General features: G+C 41.8%; 1 protein-coding gene across 2 annotated transcripts in view; it reads right to left on the bottom strand.

Moving 5' to 3' along the window:
- The window catches only part of NCDN (neurochondrin), an 851,702-nt gene that overhangs the window by 656,909 nt on the left and 174,344 nt on the right, over positions 1 to 20,449 (bottom strand). The window lies entirely within an intron of this gene.

Genomic DNA, 20,449 nt, shown 5'->3' with positions numbered 1-20,449 from the left:
ACAACTGGCTTGGCATCTGGTGTAATTCAAGAGGGTACAAAATATATCAGCCTGGGAGGAGATGGTAGACCATCCTAACTGCTTTGCTAAGAAGTGCCTGCCCATATTCCCCCAAAACGTTCGTAAATTGACTAAATCCTTGTCCACCTCCACAATGCCTTTTTAGGCAATGTGGTCTCCTAAAGCTTCCAATATAACAAAACAGTATATTGCTAGGAGCCTTAACAAAAAAATTCAATCACTACAACCATTCCCTGCCCTGGAACACATTGATAAATGCACTGTCAGGGAGACCGGGTTCAACACCAATGACAGTGCAGTGTTTCAGTGCCTACCACACGTTCAGGCCCACAGCACTAGATGAAAGTAATGAAGGTGGCAGTGTCTCCATATTCTTAAAAAAAAAATTTGTCTCCACACTTGTAAGGCAAGATAATGACCTGAAACTCCTCCACATCCAACTTACTAACAACAAAACCTCTTATCATATCACAGTCAACAACAGGACCCCTACTCCTCAATCTACACCTCTTACCTAATTAGTACGGAGTATCTTTGCATTAAGCCAAACAACTGCCCTTCTAGCAATTGGGAGATGTACATATCCTCAAACCTGTATGCCCAGAAACTTCTGGACGTCATCAATACAAACTTTCTGGACCAGTTAGTCCGTAATCCAACCAAAGAAAATAAAATCCTGGACTTGGTCTTTTCCGCTATGGGACAGCTTTGATTCCCACCAATTTTAACTTCCTCCCAGGTTAAATCAGACCACAAATGAGTTACATTCACCATAAAACTGAACCTGGAAGCTTATATCAATACCTCAGTATTCAGAGATTACTCTAAGGCTAATCTACTAAAACTGGCTAAATTCAAACTCTCCTTTCCAACTGGGTGACCTCATTGCTTGTGCAGAATCATACACCACCAAACTCTATGCATATGTAAACAGCTGCACAGATGCAGCTGTCCTTCTTCAAAGTAATGACAATGTAAAATTTAAAAATAAACCCCTCTGATGGAACCTCAACATAAACAGGCTCTATAACGCAACAAAAATTTCACTGCACACAAAAATAAGCTTAACTCTCATTATACCAAAAATGCTCTTGCTAAACTTAACAGGGAACTCTGGACCCTGATCAAATCAACCAAGCCAGATAAGAGGTAAAAAACAGCCACCCAGGCAAAGGATAACCACAAAGCCTTCTTTAGCTATGTTAGAAACTTTAGAAATGATTCCCAGCACTGTGCAAAGCTAATAGTAAATTATATCATATACTGGGACCTAGAGAACATAGCCAATCTACTGGCAGACAAGTTTAGTTCAGACCTTACCACCCTCTCCCCTCCTACACTCTCAAGCCACATTCCACTATCTATACCCCTCCCCTCCCCTCAAAGCTCCAAAGAACAAGTCCTCAAGCCACTATCCAAGGCCAAAAACACTACTTCTATGTGACCAGATAACATAGCATGTTATCCACTGGCCAGCCTGAAACTGGACTTGTCAGACCACTTTACAGAGGCTATTCGATATCAGCCTCCAAAGAAACTTTATGTCGAATGAATGGAGGACTAGCAACAGTCATCTGCTTGCACAAATGTGGGGTATCAATGGACCCAGGTAATTACAGAACCATAAGCCTAGCCAACCTCATCTGTATGGCTATGGAAAGCCAGTTTGTATTTGTCAAAGTCAGATCTTACCTACTTAACCTTGTTAACTTCTTCGAGGAGGTTACTGAAGCAACGGATGGCAGCATACCAGCACACAACACATATTTAGACCTCAAAGGCATTCAACATCATCCCACAATTTGATATTGGAGACAAACCTCTCCCAGCTAAATGTAACTGGAAAGACCGAATGGAAAGGCAACATACAAAAGAACAATGAGAAGACACCTGTATGACTTCCAAGTATACAATAAACTCCAGAAGGTTTAGGATTTTTAATTATAAATGTAGGCACAGCTCCTTTATAGTTCACAGAAATTTTCCATGGCAGAAATACTGGAGGTGTGATGGGTCAGACAGAGGCAACTGGGAACATCTTTTGAACTGGCAGATTTTAAACATTCCTTAGAGAGTACTTGGTCAGAAATGTTGGGGAAGCAAATAGTTGTAACCAAGGAAATTATTTTTCTGAGCTGGGATACAAGATTTGAATCACTCAGACATGGTAAGCCGCTTTACTAATTTTAATGGTACTGGCTGCCCAAAAAAAATCAATTACTAGAAAATGGAAATCAAAATCTAAACCAACTGTAACTGCAGTACTGAGTACTGTAAAAGAGATAAAATAATTGTGATTTGGGTCTTTAGAAATGGGAAGGAGCAGACTATATACAAACAAATGGAATTTTTGGGATCAATATATGCAGAATAATTTTAAGGAGGAGGAGTGATGTTTAAGGGAAAGCAAGAACTGAGCAATTTATGCAATGCTGGAGTGAATGACAATTGTTAAAAAGAACACATATATGATAATTCATGAAAATAATGAACATGTTTTATTGTGGTTTCTTTTTTCTATTAATATCTGTGTACCTATGTCATTGTTGAAAAATGAGTGAAATTAATAAAGTGTTTCAAAAAGATTGATCTTCATTACCTACCAATCTTTACTTGAGCAATTTTATTTCTGCCTTTGCTGCTGTCAATGTGCATTTCATTTCCATAAAAACACTGGTTAGCCATACAGCTGGTCAGAACATTCAGTCAAAACTCTCTTCATTTCCCTTGATCTGCATGTTGACTATTGCACAAATTCTGGAAAGTTCTGAATTCCTTTTAACAAAATGAGATACCATGTTTGATAATGTAACAGACTTAGTCCATTAATCCTGTTTCCCTGGGTTATGGTGTCTCAGAATCTAAGGTAGCAGAAGCATCAAAGAGATCAAACAAATATGGTTAGACGGTCAAACATGGAAAACTTCTGAATGCTCTTTTCTTGATTTTCATATCAGCACTTAGCAATAAAAGCAAACAGAGGTACTCACGGCCTTTAGATTTCTAATAATTTCAGCCAGAGTTATATCATGACACTTTCATGTCCATTTTTATCACTTTAGCATCCTCTTGATGAGGGAATGCTTAGTTCCCCTCATTTACTATCACCACATCTCTACTAAAGTCCCCTACACATCCTTCCAGAGCTCAGACTTGGGGAGGTCTGCCAATTTTACCAGTGCCTGATCCAATATGAAAGACTGCAACCTTGTTCAGTGAGACGACAAATGTTTGAGGGACTTAAGCCCCTTGTGGCAAAAAGTGCACCCTGTTGCAACAACAAGATGGAAAAAGCGTTGTGGTCTTTGGGATCTACTCTGTATAAAAAGCAAAAACTAAGGAGCATGCTCCACAACACTTGGCTAGAATGTCCGTCTCCTCTGGAACCTAGCAATTTCTATTTGACAAAGATGCAAAAGATTTCCCATTTCTGAAGAGGTTGAGGTATAATTGACCTGTATTCAATAATACTAGTGGTAAAAGGGAACAGCATGTTAGTGCTTCCATAGGCTGCTAGACCTGAAAATCTTTGAACCAATGAACCAACTGACAATTCTGACTGGCATATGTAAATACTCTCAAGTACTTCACCAAAGTTTAAAATGGTCACTGTACACAGAATTGAAGCTACAGTCAGCCCCAACTTGCTGCCTAGCTCCATGACAACAAAAGCATTCATGACAATATAACCCTTCCGCAGTAAGACAAACAAAAAGGTTTTCCCAAACCATAAAAACAAAACAAAAAAAAAAAAAACATTAGGTTATACAAGTCTGAACACTTACCCTCTGAAAAGGGAATAAAACTGTGTGACACGAGCATGAGACCAAAAAGGGAACATACTTCTCTCCTTTTATAATGTGATGATTATCTTAGACCTCACTTTTGATGTTACTGTTGCAGCTATTTCTCAGCGGTCTTCCACTGGAAAAGATATCTGCCTAGTTTGAGTACTCCAGCTATCAAAACCAAGTAAGTTAATATATAAATATATTATTGTAGTATTTGTCACATTCAGAACAGGATAATTACAACATAGTTTTAAGGATACCTTAGTAGTAAACTGCATGATCATAATAGCCATCACTGGACTGTGCAGTGGTGCAGCGGTTAGCATAGTCGCCTCACAGCAAGAGGTTCTCTGGTTCAATTCTTGGCTGAAGTGCCTTTGTGTGCAGTCTGCAGGTACTGCCTGCATTCACGGTTTCCTCTGGGTGCTCTGGTTTCCTCCCATATTCCAAAGACATGCATCTACAGCATTTCTCCCCGGGCCTCCGCTGAAAATAGGCTCAGTCCTAATCGGACTTTCCTGGTAAACAAATGTTCATAATCAGCCACCTTTTTCTTATTTTTCTACATCAAGTCATGATTTCATGTCAGATGTCACAAACTCAATTCAGGACCACCTCCCTACCTTCTTTGACAGCCATGGTGGACTATCACAGTTCTTTACAAATGCAATCCATCAAACTCTTATTACACATTTCAGATTGCCTTCTTCCTGTCTCACCCAAATCATCTTCTCCAAATCCTCTTCTGCTATCATGAAATGGGACTAAACCACTAATCTGTTCTTCTTGAACTTCTCTGCAACTCTGGCTACTTTGGGTTCTGTTCTTCATCTGTCCCACAGTGTGCATCCTACCACACCTCACAGGTACTGCATCACCTCAAGCTTCCAACACTGGTCCGCCCTGCCAGCAGCACTGGTCACACCATTGTTTTGAACACCTTACTTTTCAGCATATTTCTGTCAAACATCACCACCACTAAGGAGGTGCTCAGTTTGGATAGATCCAGGATGGGGTGTCAAGTGCCCTCTTTTCTGGGAACAAGGAATAGTCTGGAGTAAAAACATTTTCCTGTTTGGTCTGGAGGACAGTTTCTACTGCCCCTGGGATATTAGTGTTTGGACCCGTTTCAATGCCTATGCCCACCGGTTTGGTGGGAGGTCTGTTTACCCTCTTGGAATAAGGAGTTCGCTGTAGAAGAATCTGTATCCCTGAAAAATTATTTTTAAGACCCATTGGTCCTTGTTTAGAGACCCAGTTGTCCTTCAAGAGGGAGAGCCTTTCTCCTAGTTTTTGATGAGTGAAAGAAGGGCAGAGGTGGGAGGGAGAATCGTTGTGAGTGCTTGCCATAGAAGCTTGGCTTAGAACTTCCTGCCTTAGAGATGGAAGTGGTCCATTGTTTGCTTCTTTGCTGGCCTGGTATAAGGGCCTGTATGGCCCGTCCCTGCGGGGCTTACCTTGGCCCTGTCTGCTAGGTGCAGGGAAGGCCCAGTGCTTAGAGGGAAAGTTCCTACTGAATCTGGGAGGTTGAACTTGAAAGAAATCTTTTACTGTTTGCATAGATTTTGCTTTGTCCTCCATCTTTTAAGCACTGCTTCTACTTCTTCCCCAAAAAGGTGTTCCTGATCTAGGGCTGCATAAATAAGTTTAGACTTGACAGGATCAGGGAGAGGTTGTTCCTTCAGCTATGCATGTCTTCTAATAACAGATCCTGTCACTGCTGCCCTGCTAGAGACTTCTAGGGTGTCATATTCACATTGTAATGAGCGTTTGTCCACTTGACAAGAAGAGTGTAGTAATTCTGCCAGCTCTTTTGAGTTGGCACCATAAGGAGAGGTAGCAATCTTCTGTTTTAATTGTGCCAAAGTGTGTTGTTGATATTTTAACATATGGAACTGACAACTGACTGCTCTGACAGCTAAAGTTGCAGAGGTGTATACTTTCTTACCCCATCTGTCTAGAGCTCTGGAGTCTTTGTCAGAAGGAAGAGGATTCTTGGCAGAACTAGTCTTGGGTCCTTTGGGTCCCTGTGTAATGACCTCAGGGTCTGCAGCAAGATTCCTGTACAGGTATTTGTGAGACTCCGGTACTCTGTAGTACCTGTCAAGTTTAGTTGGAGCAGGAGACAGGGCATCAGGGGCTAAAGCTGGATTCATGGAAGACATCATCCACCACTCCCAATATAGGTGGGATGGCCAGGGGTCTGTGCTGGGGCAGGTCCAGAAACTCTCTAAGACGTTTCTTTGACTGTGTGAAGTCTTGAGATTCCCACTGAAAATGTTCCCTGAAGGAGTGAAGGGTTTCCCCAAAGGAGAGGTCCTCTAGAAGGGATGTATTCCTCTGCATCTGAATCCTCAAACAGTTAAGGGATGTTGTTCCTCTTCAAAAGCAAAATAATCAGACTCGTCAGACTTTTGGTCTGTCATACTTTCTGGGGAAGGATGCCTTTTCCTTTTTGGAGTGGGGGCATGAGTACCTCGGATAAGGGTGATAAGATCCTCTGCCATTTTAAGCATTTGAGCTTGGGGTGGGGGAACAGTAGCAAGATGGTGGCTAGACGCAGATTTCCTAGGAGTGGCCTGGCTTCTAGGCCTGAGAGAATCTGTCGGTCTCTGTGAAGTGGTAGTCGGATGCAAAGATCGTTTTTTTGTCTAGAATCGGTAGTGTGAAAGGTCTCATCGGAAACCAGTGCCTGCGTTGCGGCTCCGGACCCAATCAAGACAGAGACAGCTAAAGACTCAGAAGACAAAGTGGATTTCTGCAGCATACCAGACTCTGAAAGGGTAGAAAGCGAGTCGGTCATCAGGGGCTGCAAAAGCACCTCACTGAATTCCAGAGAACTGACGACTTGCTTAGCGGTAGCGTCATCGGAAGGCTTAGCCTTATGTGGCCTGTCTCTATCTTTATCTCTACGTTTTTTTCGGAATGTTGACAGATTGTTGGCTGATGGACACCATATCGGAATTCAAAGACAGAGCACAAAAATAGTCTACAAAAATAGCTCTATGGTAAATGGTTCTCACATTAAAGAGGGCACAGAACCAGCAACGAGGGACATCGTGGTCTGGGCCTAAACAAGTGATGCAGTAAGAATGAAAGTCTCTGTGTGGGATCTGCTTTCCACAGGTGAGACAATTGTTAACTTTTTTGGACATTGGTTAGAGCAAGAAAAAAGGGTCCCCAATGGGGTACTTAGCTTTAGATGTTTTCTGCTGAAATTCAACTTCTGGTAGTGACCGACCGGCACTCGTGTGAACTGCTTCTGCTGCAGGCTCTGATGCCCTGCTTTATAGCACTGACTACCTGACGTCAGACTACAGGCGACCGCAGCCAGTGCACAAAAACACTGACAATGGTATTCGGGCCGACCGAGGGCTACCACAGCAGGGATAACCCATAGGTGATGACTGCAACAGTGAAACACGAAGAACATCTGTAAGACTGTGTGTGGGTGGTATTTGGGTGTTATCTGTAGATGAATGGGCCACCTGTTCAAGGGAAACATTTACAACAAAGCATGAAGACTTAGACTGGGTAGGTGTTTTCCCCTTACCCATCTCTGCTTTCATTTGCTGGAAGCTCAAGGTTTTGTAACTTCAAGGCTTGGTAAACATCATCTTAAATTGTTCACTCTGTACCTTCATAGTTTTAGTGGTCAGCATCCATATAAGTCTACTGAACGCTAAGAATGGGAACATGTTGAAATGGTAAGTATCAAGTCACAAAAATGCAAATTAATATGAAGTTAACATCAATATACATCACGTATACAGGTCCAGGTAAGGATTCATATAATACAACTAATGGTTTCTGGTGTCTCAGGAGCAGGATCACTTCTCACATTCTCATACAAGTTAGTAGTCCCCTGCTATAGAAGGCTTTGCTGATGAAATGCACATCATGCAAGAACAAGCCTGACTACTTGTTGTAACAGGCTTCTTTAAGACGTTGTTAATGATGTCCTATTTATTCCATCTTCATAACCTGATCTGGCTGAGATACAGTCTACAAACTAATCTGATTACAAAAACAATCCAGCATTAAAGATACTAACAGGCCTTAAAATTCTAAACAGTCACTTGTGTATATAAAACTGCCGAGTTACTATATCCTTCGCTGTTTACACATTTAGAGGCTGCTTTAAGATAATAGATACATTTTAGTGTTTTATACCAGTGTTATGTATGGTAGATTGATGCCTCTTCAGAGCAATAAATAATCTGATGGAAATGGTATTGTTATAAAATAAATCTTTAGGGGCACAAAATTCAATGGCTACTCTCCATCTGTACACAAAAAATAGGGCATGCCTTAAGTCCAGAGATGATGAGCAGGCTGCTTGCCTTGCCAGTGACAAAAAGACACACATTAAAAAAAAAATTCTTAGCTCTCATGAAGAACGGTTGGCAAAAAGCCAAGTGAACACAGAGCGTGGAGGAATCTGCTTGCCAGTACTCCAGTGCCTCGAGATTTTCTGCACAAAAACAGATACGGCTAAAGCATTAGAGCTACAAGGAGTTATTCAGTGCTACCTGCTAGAAGATCAGGTTTGCTGTATGCTTACTGTTGTGACCAGATGCTTGCTGGGACCCACTCAGCTCACAACCATGTTGTCAAGTATGCACTACTGGCTGTTCTGAAAATAAAGTTTTAAGGTATACTTTAATCTGCATGTCTATGCTCCTGTCTGCATGTCTATGCTCCTGTCTGCATGGCCTTACCATAAGTTCTGGAAGTCTGAGCTTGCTTTCACAACTATGCCAGTAGTCTATGACACCCACCCATATTATATGTGAGTAAAATTTCCAGAAAGCATGCATGTACTTATATTTTCACTGTTGCTACACAAGTATTCACGTTCTCCCAAAAATCTATATTTCAATACACATACACGCAGACTTTGCAAAAATTTACAGCAGATCAGAGACAACCATAAGGCCTTCTTCACATACATCCGCAATCTCAAAGGTAGCACCCAGATCTACTTAGAAGTGGTGGTTAAGGACACCACATACACAAATGTCATAGATCTAGCCAACTTGCTGGGTGACAGTTCAGCTAAAACTTCATCCCACTGTCCCCTCCCATCAGAAAATCAGAACATCCCCAGTATCTATCCCTTCCCCCTTATCTCTAGGGAACAGGTCATCACTGCCCTCTCAAAGGCAGAAAAATAAAGCCTCCATGGAACCAGATAATATCCCAGGCTGCATCCTACATGAACTCAGGCAGGAACTTGCAGCACCATTAGACTTCCAATTCAACCAAAGTCTGAGCACTGGTTTCGTCCCAGCTGAGTGGAGGACAGCCAATGTCAACCCTTTGCACAAAGGTGGAGCGGTCACCGATCCAGGAAATTATAGATCCATCAGCTTAACTAGCCTGACCTGCAAGGCTATGGAACAGATTATCATGGACATCATTAAAAGGAATTTGGCAACCTCCACTCAATCCCACACAGTTTGGCTTCATCAAGGGTAGGCCATGTCTGTTAAATTTGGTTGACTTCTTTGAGACGGTCACCAAAGCCATGCAGGAGGGGAAGATGGTGTACACCGCCTACCTTGACCTGGCCAAAGCCTACGACACTATTCTCCACTTGGGCAGAATACATAAACTCTCTCAACTAGGCATCAATCTGTATGTTACCAGATAGGTATCAAACTGGCGAAATGACAGAATCAACCTAGTCAAAATAGGGGAAGCCACCTCAAGTAGTAGACCTGTAATGAGTGGTGTACCCCAGGGATCAGTCTTGGGGCCTCTTATTTGGGATATACTTTTCTGAGGTGCAGGCCAAAACCAATGGGCTATGGCTGACCAAGTTTTCAGATGATTGCAAGCTGGGCACTGTCATCAATTCCCTAGTGATGTGGACATCCTCCAAGAGGGTCTCACCCAAACAAATAACTGGTGCCAGAAACATGGCTTCAAGCTGAATACCAAAAAATGCATCATCCCCTTTGGGGAGAGTGACATCCCCACAAATTATCACATTAACAATATCATCCTAAGCACACAATCAGTCGTGAGGGATTTGGACATCCAGGATGATGGCAACCTGACTTTTGACCACCATGTTGCTTCCGTTGTTTGGAAAGCTTTCTACATGGCCCACCTTATAAGTAAGGGTATCTCATCCACGGACAAGGAGGTCATAATATCCATGTATTATTCCTTTAGAAGGCCCACTATTGAGTATAATTGCCCCTTTCAGCATGTAAAAAGCACATGCAGCAGCTGAGGAGACCACAGAGGTTCCTCACCAGGAGAATCCAAGGCTCAAACATCTATCCTATACGGACAAGCTAAAGCGTTGTGCCCCACTACACAGTTTCATACAGACTCCTCAGAGGTGACCTCTATCTGGCATACAAAGCAATCACAGACCCTGCCTTAACAGGACTAAAAATTTTTTTTCAAAAAGACGGTTCATGATTTTGAAATGTTTCTAGACAACAACACATTTCATCTTTGTGTGTACTACAGTTAAGTAGGTTTTTCTACGGGAAGGCATTAGAACTTTTGATGTACATTGGTTGAGTCAAATTGGTGTCTTGTTCATGATACTGTTTGCATGTTATATCCATATTGTCTATGTTATGGGTTTGAACCCCTCTTTGTGATAGCAAGTTAATTACACATTGCTTGAGAGTGTAGATATTCTAACAAGAGTTGTTAGTAACTAACTCTATACATATTTGGGTTTTCCATCACTGTTCACAGGACAATATTGGATCTATGTCCTGAGCAATATTTCTAAATATATCTAGAAATTGACAATATTATATTGGTGCTATCTTTTGACAGATATTTTATTGGCTGGATATTATTAACCTAATTGTCCTTGGATGATTCCTCATTTATACATACTGAGGGTTACATTGATTTGAAACTGACCTTGGTGGTATTTAAACATCCTAGTTTTTTTGATGTTTTTTCTGGGCAGTTCTGGCCCTGTCCCTGCCTATCTTTTTTCATAATTTTTATAATTTTCTGTAATATTGGATTTTTTGTTTGCTCCTTGGACATCTGTTAGATAATATGGATCTAGATAAGATCTTGGAGGGGCTGTGTGCTGATAGGGAAGACTTGGCTATTTTTGGTGTTAACCAAGCCCCAAGCAGCAACCCCACTCAACCTGTTACAAATCCCACAGACAATTGTGAGTTCTGTTTTCGGGATTTGGAAAAAGGTTTGAAAGGATTAAGAGCAAACATTTGGCATCTTCGGCTATTTAAAGCCTATTTACACAAAAATATAGCACCTAGAGGACTACGGATAAAATTGCACCCACTTGTAAGCAGATCTGAAGAGCTTAATGAAGAATGGGATGCAGCACTTAGAGAAGGATCCATGGTTTTTGTAAAGATCCTAGCTTCATATTATGAAAGAACAATAGATATATGTCTTTCAGAAGTTAAGAATTTAGCAAATACATGTAAAAAACATGAATCGAGTCCCAAATATTTTGAGTATCTAGACAGGTTGTCCAAGGAGCTAACATCCTATGATAAAATCATCAGAGACAGAAAAATAAAGAAATTCAACAGAGATAGTAATGATTATGAAAGGGGACACCCATTTCAAGTACAACGATCTGTGAGGTTTCAAGATAATGTCCCTACCATGGGCAGGGGCAGGACTAGAAAAAGGCCCAGATCCATATTAAAGAATAGGGATCATTTTCAAACAAGTACCTCAGGGGAGGAGTCATCCAACACCGATGGTGAATATGCCAACACTGTTAATTCTCCACTTAAGAAGAAAACCAGCACTCATTACTCTTTAGACATGGTAGGAAATCCAGAGGGGGGAGGAAACATAGAAACAAACATATCTACAGATTCAATGACGGGACTCATTCAGGCATTACTCAAGTAGACACACAAGTTTTTGAAAATGTGTTGAATCTATCGGATCATGTATTAACATCAGAACAAAAACAAGTTCTCAATAAAGGGTTAAACTTTGTTCCCAGCTTTTTTTGTGATGAATACCAAACCTCATTAGATGTCATTGATTTTTGTCGTAGACTAAACCTTAAACTGCTTTTTTCAGAACAGGATAGCTCTAATGCTCAAAGATCAACTGATTTCACCTTCCACAAATCATCATTTCAGCCACCTATGAATAAGAATGTAGCAATATTCCAACAAGCGGTGTTAAAGGATTTACATTTTCCTCTTTTTGAAGTTGCTACTGGTAGGGATAACATCACTTCCACCGAAAGAGTGGCTTTGTCAGAACTTAGAAACAACCAAAACATAGCAATACTTCAAGCTGACAAGGGGGGTGCAGTAGTGATCTTAAACATGGACTTCTATATAAATGAGGGTTTACGACAATTATCTGACAGACATTGCTATATGAAAATGGATATTGATCCAACAATGAAATTTAAAAAAGAGATAGATCTGTTTTTACAAGCTGCATTAGAGGAGGGTATACTCACGAACAAAACGGTTCAACATTTAAAGGTGAAGGAACCGGATAGACAAATTCTGTACCTATTACCTAAAATACACAAATCTCTTACACATCCACCTGGCAGGCCTATAGTTTCTGGCCATGGTTCTCTCACAGAACCATTGTCTGCTTTTCTCACGCAATTTCTAAAACCATTATTGTCCCTGGTCAGAGCAAGAATTCAGGATACCACGCAATTTTTGCAAATCATTGAGGATTGTCAACTAGAACCTCATTGGATAATGTGTACACTGGATGTAAAATCCCTCTATACCAGTATTCCGCATTGGGCTGGGCTTCAGGCTGTTGAATATTGGCTTGCCAAATCAGAACTGTATTCTCCGGGTTTCAACACTTTGCTTATTTGTCTTACCGAACATGTTTTGAACAAAAATGTGTTCTATTTCCAGGGTGATTGCTATTGGCAACTACAAGGTACGGCGATGGGGGCTTCTTTTGCCCCCATCTATGCAGATCTTTTTATGGCCTACCTTGAGGAATGCCTGATTTACAACCCTTTACACAATTTATATCTTGTGGAAATAGACATATGGAGAAGATATTTAGATGATTGCTGGATGGTGTGGCGTGCGGATGCGAATTATCTTCAAGAGTTTCTGGAACATTTAAATAACAACATTTGGGGGATTGAATTCTCTATTACATTTCATAGAGAGATCATAACCTTTTTGGATGTTACAGTATATCGTAACAGTGATAACACACTCAATACAAAAATTTACCGGAAATATCCCCAGTTTAACACCTTGTTACATGCTCACAGTATGCATCCACGCCACACCATCCGGAACATCCCTAAATCTCAATATCTGAGAATTCGGAGAATCAATTCATGTTCACAGGACTATTCTACAGCTAAAGCCGATTTACGAACCCGATTTCTGGACCGGGGTTATTGCATTTCTGATATTGAACTAGCCAAGACTTATTCGGACAATCAAGAAAGGAAGACATTGTTGGAATACAGGGATAAGAGCAAAAACACTAATTGCTCTAAAGTTAGATTAATCACTACACTGGGTAAAAATCATCAAACTGTGAGGCAAGCGGTGAATCAAAATTGGAACATCCTACTAGCAAATGATTTTTTGAGGGGGATTTTAGACAACCAGTGTTCATTCTCATTTAGACGTGGCAAAACATTAGGCACCCTGTTTTCCCATTATAAACATAAAGAAAGTGGGGCAGCTAAATATAAACAACTCACTATAATGGGGGACGAATTACTGGGAACATTCAGGTGTGGGCATTGTGTATCTTGTGCTCATGTCAATCAGCTCAAACAATTTACGAGCTCCAATACCAGCAAAGTGTATGACATCAAGGTTTTTGGTAATTGTTCCACCAGCTGGGTTATATATTTGGCTACATGTCAATGTAAATCATTCTATGTTGGCAAGACTTCACGTTCACTACGTATCAGAATTGGGGAACATCGTAGTGACATACGTAACCATAAGGCATCAAATGCATTATATCTACATACAGTCAAACATCCCAGTGCCCAGTTTATGTTTACTATCATAGATAAAATTACAGGAAATAGGCAAAACCAGACAGGATGGCAAGGCATTCTAAGCCACAAAGAAAGATACTGGATCACACACTTAGGAGCCCTTTTTCCTCCAGGTCTCAATGACCATTTATAATCCATTTTACATTTTTGATACATTTGTTCATTATATGGCACTTTAGACACACTTTTTCCTTATGCAATATAAGATTATATTATTATTATGTGTATAAACAAATATGTCACATTTGTTTTAGGTTATTTTAGTTCATAATTAGAACTATAGCTTATGAGCATCTGTATTGTATGGAGATATATATTTGAATCTATTGTGTCATGTTGCTTTAAATCTAACTCAGAAGCTACATGTAAATGTCTTTCTTTTTATTGGTTTACCACTATATTTAAACTGACGTTGACTATGGATTTTTTTGACTATTTTCACTCACTGATGAAGGCTGGTGCCGAAACTAGTATGAGTTTTTGAATTTGGACATTTTTGTCCGCTTTTTTTGCCTCTGATTAAATGGTGATACTATCTTGCTGGCTTTTGGTGTTTTCTGCTCTGGTTTCCTCCCATATTCCAAAGACATGCATCTACAGCATTTCTCCCCGGGCCTCCGCTGAAAATTGGCTCAGTCCTAATCGGACTTTCCTGGTAAACAAATGTTCATAATCAGCCACCTTTTTCTTATTTTTCTACATCAAGTCATGATTTCATGTCAGATGTCCCTAACTCAATTCAGGACCACCTCCCTACCTTCTTTGACAGCCATGGTGGACTATCACAGTTCTTTACAAATGCAATCCATCAAACTCTTATTACACATTTCAGATTGCCTTCTTCCTGTCTCACCCAAATCATCTTCTCCAAATCCTCTTCTGCTATCATGAAATGGGACTAAACCACTAATCTGTTCTTCTTGAACTTCTCTGCAACTCTGGCTACTTTGGGTTCTGTTCTTCATCTGTCCCACAGTGTGCATCCTACCACACCTCACAGGTACTGCATCACCTCAAGCTTCCAACACTGGTCCGCCCTGCCAGCAGCACTGGTCACACCATTGTTTTGAACACCTTACTTTTCAGCATATTTCTGTCAAACATCACCACCACTAAGGAGGTGTTCAGTTTGGATAGATCCAGGATGGGGTGTCAAGTGCCCTCTTTTCTGGGAACAAGGAATAGTCTGGAGTAAAAACTTTTTCCTGTTTGGTCTGGAGGGACAGTTTCTACTGCCCCCTGGGATATTAGTGTTTGGACCCGTTTCAATGCCTATGCCCACCGGTTTGGTGGGAGGTCTGTTTACCCTCTTGGAATAAGGAGTTCGCTGTAGAAGAATCTGTATCCCTGAAAAATTATTTTTAAGACCCATTGGTCCTTGTTTAGAGACCCAGTTGTCCTTCAAGAGGGAGAGCCTTTCTCCTAGTTTTTGATGAGTGAAAGAAGGGCAGAGGTGGGAGGGAGAATCGTTGTGAGTGCTTGCCATAGAAGCTTGGCTTAGAACTTCCTGCCTTAGAGATGGAAGTGGTCCATTGTTTGCTTCTTTGCTGGCCTGGGATAGGGGCCTGTATGGCCCGTCCCTGCGGGGCTTACCTTGGCCCTGTCTGCTAGGTGCAGGGAAGGCCCAGTGCTTAGAGGGAAAGTTCCTACTGAATCTGGGAGGTTGAACTTGAAAGAAATCTTTTACTGTTTGCATAGATTTTGCTTTGTCCTCCATCTTTTAAGCACTGCTTCTACTTCTTCCCCAAAAAGGTGTTCCTGATCTAGGGCTGCATAAATAAGTTTAGACTTGACAGGATCAGGGAGAGGTTGTTCCTTCAGCTATGCATGTCTTCTAATAACAGATCCTGTCACTGCTGCCCTGCTAGAGACTTCTAGGGTGTCATATTCACATTGTAATGAGCGTTTGGCCACTTGACAAGAAGAGTGTAGTAATTCTGCCAGCTCTTTTGAGTTGGCACCATAAGGAGAGGTAGCAATCTTCTGTTTTAATTGTGCCAAAGTGTGTTGTTGATATTTTAACATATGGAACGGACAACTGACTGCTCTGACAGCTAAAGTTGCAGAGGTGTATACTTTCTTACCCCATCTGTCTAGAGCTCTGGAGTCTTTGTCAGAAGGAAGAGGATTCTTGGCAGAACTAGTCTTGGGTCCTTTGGGTCCCTGTGTAATGACCTCAGGGTCTGCAGCAAGATTCCTGTACAGGTATTTGTGAGACTCCGGTACTCTGTAGTACCTGTCAAGTTTAGTTGGAGCAGGAGACAGGGCATCAGGGGCTAAAGCTGGATTCATGGAAGACATCATCCACCACTCCCAATATAGGTGGGATGGCCAGGGGTCTGTGCTGGGGCAGGTCCAGAAACTCTCTAAGACGTTTCTTTGACTGTGTGAAGTCTTGAGATTCCCACTGAAAATGTTCCCTGAAGGAGTGAAGGGTTTCCCCAAAGGAGAGGTCCTCTAGAAGGGATGTATTCCTCTGCATCTGAATCCTCAAACAGTTAAGGGATGTTGTTCCTCTTCAAAAGCAAAATAATCAGACTCGTCAGACTTTTGGTCTGTCATACTTTCTGGGGAAGGATGCCTTTGGAGTGGGGGCATGAGTACCTCGGATAAGGGTGATAAGATCCTCTGCCATTTTAAGCATTTGAGCTTGGGGTGGGGGAACAGTAGCAAGATGGTGGCTAGACACAGATTTCCTAGGAGTGGCCTGGCTTCTAGGCCTGAGAGAATCTGTCGGTCTCTGTGAAGTGGTAGTCGGATGCAAAGATCGTTTTTTTGTCTAGAATCAGTAGTGTGAAAGGTCTCATCGGAAACCAGTGCCTGCGTTGCGGCTCCGGACCCAATCAAGACAGAGACAGCTAAAGACTCAGAAGACAAAGTGGATTTCTGCAGCATACCAGACTCTGAAAGGGTAGAAAGCGAGTCGGTCATCAGGGGCTGTGAAAGCACCTCACTGAATTCCAGAGAACTGACGACTTGCTTAGCGGTAGCGTCATCGGAAGGCTTAGCCTTATGTGGCCTGTCTCTATCTTTATCTCTACGTTTTTTTCGGAATGTTGACAGATTGTTGGCTGATGGACACCATATCGGAATTCAAAGACAGAGCACAAAAATAGTCTACAAAAATAGCTCTATGGTAAATGGTTCTCACATTAAAGAGGGCACAGAACCAGCAACGAGGGACATCGTGGTCTGGGCCTAAACAAGTGATGCAGTAAGAATGAAAGTCTCTGTGTGGGATCTGCTTTCCACAGGTGAGACAATTGTTAACTTTTTCGGACATTGGTTAGAGCAAGAAAAAAGGGTCCCCAACGGGGTACTTAGCTTTAGATGTTTTCTGCTGAAATTCAACTTCTGGTAGTGACCGACCGGCACTCGTGTGAACTGCTTCTGCTGCAGGCACTGATGCCCTGCTTTATAGCACTGACTACCTGACGTCAGACTACAGGCGACCGCAGCCAGTGCACAAAAACACTGACAATGGTATTTGGGCCGACCGAGGGCTACCACAGCAGGGATAACCCATAGGTGATGACTGCAACAGTGAAACACGAAGAACATCTGTAAGACTGTGTGTGGGTGGTATTTGGGTGTTATCTGTAGATGAATGGGCCACCTGTTCAAGGGAAACATTTACAACAAAGCATGAAGACTTAGACTGGGTAGGTGTTTTCCCCTTACCCATCTCTGCTTTCATTTGCTGGAAGCTCAAGGTTTTGTAACTTCAAGGCTTGGTAAACATCATCTTAAATTGTTCACTCTGTACCTTCATAGTTTTAGTGGTCAGCATCCATATAAGTCTACTGAACGCTAAGAATGGGAACATGTTGAAATGGCAAGTATCAAGTCACAAAAATGCAAATTAATATGAAGTTAACATCAATATACATCACGTATACAGGTCCAGGTAAGGATTCATATAATACAACTAATGGTTTCTGGTGTCTCAGGAGCAGGATCACTTCTCACATTCTCATACAAGTTAGTAGTCCCCTGCTATAGAAGGCTTTGCTGATGAAATGCACATCATGCAAGAACAAGCCTGACTACTTGTTGTAACAGGCTTCTTTAAGACGTTGTTAATGATGCCCTATTTATTCCATCTTCATAACCTGATCTGGCTGAGATACAGTCTACAAACTAATCTGATTACAAAAACAATCCAGCATTAAAGATACTAACAGGCCTTAAAATTCTAAACAGTCACTTGTGTATATAAAACTGCCGAGTTACTATATCCTTCGCTGTTTACACATTTAGAGGCTGCTTTAAGATAATAGATACATTTTAGTGTTTTATACCAGTGTTATGTATGGTAGATTGATGCCTCTTCAGAGCAATAAATAATCTGATGGAAATGGTATTGTTATAAAATAAATCTTTAGGGGCACAAAATTCAATGGCTACTCTCCATCTGTACACAAAAAATAGGGCATGCCTTAAGTCCAGAGATGATGAGCAGGCTGCTTGCCTTGCCAGTGACAAAAAGACACACATTAAAAAAAATTCTTAGCTCTCATGAAGAACGGTTGGCAAAAAGCCAAGTGAACACAGAGCGTGGAGGAATCTGCTTGCCAGTACTCCAGTGCCTCGAGATTTTCTGCACAAAAACAGATACGGCTAAAGCATTAGAGCTACAAGGAGTTATTCAGTGCTACCTGCTAGAAGATCAGGTTTGCTGTATGCTTACTGTTGTGACCAGATGCTTGCTGGGACCCACTCAGCTCACAACCATGTTGTCAAGTATGCACTACTGGCTGTTCTGAAAATAAAGTTTTAAGGTATACTTTAATCTGCATGTCTATGCTCCTGTCTGCATGGCCTTACCATAAGTTCTGGAAGTCTGAGCTTGCTTTCACAACTATGCCAGTAGTCTATGACACCCACCCATATTATATGTGAGTAAAATTTCCAGAAAGCATGCATGTACTTATATTTTCACTGTTGCTACACAAGTATTCACATTCTCCCAAAAATCTATATTTCAATACACATACACGCAGACTTTGCAAAAATTTACAGCAGATCAGAGACAATCATAAGGCCTTCTTCACATACATCCGCAATCTCAAAGGTAGCACCCAGATCTACTTAGAAGTGGTGGTTAAGGACACCACATACACAAATGTCATAGATCTAGCCAACTTGCTGGGTGACAGTTCAGCTAAAACTTCATCCCACTGTCCCCTCCCATCAGAAAATCAGAACATCCCCAGTATCTATCCCTTCCCCCTTATCTCTAGGGAACAGGTCATCACTGCCCTCTCAAAGGCAGAAAAATAAAGCCTCCATGGAACCAGATAATATCCCAGGCTGCATCCTACATGAACTCAGGCAGGAACTTGCAGCACCATTAGACGCCCAATTCAACCAAAGTCTGAGCACTGGTTTCGTCCCAGCTGAGTGGAGGACAGCCAATGTCATCCCTTTGCACAAAGGTGGAGCGTCCACCGATCCAGGAAATTATAGACCCATCAGCTTAACTAGCCTGATCTGCAAGGCTATGGAACAGATTATCATGGACATCATTAAAAAGGAATTTGGCAACCTCCACTCAATCCCACACAGTTTGGCTTCATCAAGGGTAGGCCATGTCTGTTAAATTTGGTTGACTTCTTTGAGACAGTCACCAAAGCCATGCAGGAGGGGAAGATGGTGTACACCGCCTACCTTGACCTGGCCAAAGCCTACGACACTATTCTCCACTCGGGCAGAATACATAAACTCTCTCAACTAGGCATCAATCTGTATGTTACCAGATAGGTATCAAACTGGCGAAATGACAGAATCAACCTAGTCAAAATAGGGGAAGCCACCTCAAGTAGTAGACCTGTAATGAGTGGTGTACCCCAGGGATCAGTCTTGGGGCATCTTATTTGGGATATACTTTTCTGAGGTGCAGGCCAAAACCAATGGGCTATGGCTGACCAAGTTTTCAGATGATTGCAAGCTGGGCACTGTCATCAATTCCCTAGTGATGTGGACATCCTCCAAGAGGGTCTCACCCAAACAAATAACTGGTGCCAGAAACATGGCTTCAAGCTGAATACCAAAAAATGCATCATCCCCTTTGGGGAGAGTGACATCCCCACAAATTATCACATTAACAATATCATCCTAAGCACACAATCAGTCGTGAGGGATTTGGACATCCAGGATGATGGCAACCTGACTTTTGACCACCATGTTGCTTCCGTTGTTTGGAAAGCTTTCTACATGGCCCACCTTATAAGTAAGGGTATCTCATCCACGGACAAGGAGGTCATAATATCCATGTATTATTCCTTTAGAAGGCCCACTATTGAGTATAATTGCCCCTTTCAGCATGTACCTCGCAAAGCACATGCAGCAGCTGAGGAGACCACAGAGGTTCCTCACCAGGAGAATCCAAGGCTCAAACATCTATCCTATACGGACAAGCTAAAAGCCTTGTGCCCCTCTACTCAGTTTCATACAGACTCCTCAGAGGTGACCTCTATCTGGCATACAAAGCAATCTCAGACCCTGCCTTAACAGGACTGCGGCATATTCGCAAGTCAAGCTCCACTCGAGTAGCCTGCACTCGTGACCTCAACCTGGTCTGTGATAACAACAGGACTTGTTGGCAGACAGATTTGTGTCCCAAAGACTC

The sequence above is a fragment of the Protopterus annectens genome, chromosome 1.part2 (assembly GCF_019279795.1).
Source record: "Protopterus annectens isolate FY-2018-M chromosome 1.part2, PAN1.0, whole genome shotgun sequence".
In the NCBI taxonomy this organism is placed as follows: Eukaryota; Metazoa; Chordata; order Ceratodontiformes; family Protopteridae; genus Protopterus; species Protopterus annectens.
Note: the sequence above shows the minus strand (reverse complement) of the source record. Positions and strands in the feature narration are given on the sequence as shown.